The sequence below is a fragment of the Nannospalax galili genome, unplaced genomic scaffold, assembly GCF_000622305.1.
Source record: "Nannospalax galili isolate Female #2095 unplaced genomic scaffold, S.galili_v1.0 scaffold17, whole genome shotgun sequence".
Taxonomy (NCBI): domain Eukaryota; kingdom Metazoa; phylum Chordata; class Mammalia; order Rodentia; family Spalacidae; genus Nannospalax; species Nannospalax galili.
This window is the reverse complement of record NW_008342276.1, coordinates 7,084,824-7,086,917: the sequence shown is the minus strand read 5'-3', so window position 1 is coordinate 7,086,917 and position 2,094 is coordinate 7,084,824.

Genomic DNA, 2,094 nt, shown 5'->3' with positions numbered 1-2,094 from the left:
AGTGTACCCCTCTTGTGCAATCCCCATGGTGGACAAAAGAGGGTGTTGGATCCCTTGGAACTGGAGTTATGGATGGCTGTTAGCCACCATGTGGGTGCTGGAATTTGAACCCAGAATTTCTGTAAGAACAGAGAGTGCTCCTTACTACTGAGTCATCTCTCTAGCCTCAAGGTACTGAGTTTTCAGTCTCATCATGAATCAAATTCTCCTGGTCCTAAAGACAGTGTTGTAGCTAAATTCCCTGGAAATATATCTTCTTTTAAAATAGTTTATTAGCTTTATTTTATGTGTATGAATATATTACTTGCATGTATGTAAGTACACCTGTGTTATGCAATACCCGCAAATGTCAGAAGAGGGCATCAGATCCCATGGAACTGGAGTTACAGATATTTGTTAGCTACCATGGGGGTCCTGGGAGCTGAACTCAGGCCCTCTGCAAGATCAGCCAGCACTCTTAATCACTGAGCCATCTCTCCAGTCCAGATATCTCCTTTCACCATGCTTTATACAAACATCAGTGGTCATCTCTGGTTTATGTAAGCCCACTTGATACCAGTAATTTATTGTTTTTAAGATCTTTTTATGCTGCATTAATACTTAGAACAAACTAAGAGAAATAGAGAGTAGATAACATATTATGATGAAATCGAAAGGAGACTTTGTTTTAAAGATTGGGAACGAATTTGAAAGTCATCTTGTAAATCTGCTGCTTGAGTCAGCTCCACCATATTCTGTCAGGTGGTAAAGCAGCTCTTTGTGTACCCCAGTATTTCAGTCTGGTGTATCATGCATCATGTCCAACATTTTCACATGCACCTGGTATTACAAAGTACTACTGAAAGCAACTCAAATTGTCTTCCCGAGATGCTTGTTGAGGGAACATAATTTTCCCCCTTGTCATTCATAGACTGTTGCATTGTCAGCAACTCCAAAATCAGAATATTATTCTAGGAAAGGGACTCCACATGAATGTTAGTTGGCAGGGTAAATTATAGGCAGCTGTAAGGTATGCACCAGGAGTTACTGTGGCCTGTCACCATTGCAAGAGGAGCCATCTCATTATATTGGAAAACATCCTCAAAGAGTAAGACTGTTTCTTGTCCTGGCAGACCTGTCACATCTGATGTTAGAGAAAACAGTGGCAAAGGATTAAGACTGAAAGAATTTGCAAGTTTTGCCTGTAGAGAGTCAGGAAAGGCAATTCTCCTAAAAGGGATTATTTTTCAACTGCAATAAGACACTTTGTTATTAGAATTTAATTGATTTTTTCTTTTTACTAGAAAAGAAAGCTGAAAACAGGATACAAGGCAAGACATTAAATCTCTTTAATAAAGGGTACTTAATGAGTTGTCAAATTTGGTAAAGATTATTATATCCCTTCTGTGTTTTATGGTGTAGTTACTGAAAAACCAACTACTGACTTGGAGAAATATCAAGCATCCACAAGACAGAAACATTACATCAGGTGAAGTCCATGTCACTTACAAATATTAATAGTCACGGGACCCAAGATGTCTTTCAGATAGCTAACTGTTCAGTTTTCCTTCAGAGTATCCCTCCCTCCCTCCCTCCCTCCCTCCCTTCCTCCCTCCCTCCCTCTCTCCTTTCGTTCCTGTCAAATATGCTGTGGACCAGATTATCTCTAAAACCATTAAAGTGTGGTGTTCTGTTTACACACACATTTTCTAATAAAATCCTTGGAGGAAGGAAATTAATCACTATCATTATGAAGTATTTGCATCAATGCTCTGCTCCATAATGTGTTTTTTAAATAGTTCCCTCTGGTTTTCAAAACTAGCTAGGCATTATTTATCTCTTGCATTGTCTCACCCCTCCATCATGGTTTTCCCACTTAAGGTGCTCCCAATTCCTCCCTTTCTCCCTTAGTAATTCCCTTCTCCTATGGTCTTACCTCTCTTGAGCTCCTTCTTTCCCTTTATCCCCTAGGTTCCTTGTATACCCTTCCCTCCCCCCTCCCTTATACTAACCCAATTTTTATCCATATCTCCCTTATTAAGGCCTGTTTCCTACTGTTCTTCTCTTTCACGTTCTTTCTTTTCCTTTACCTCCCTGTTTCCTTTCCATTATCCT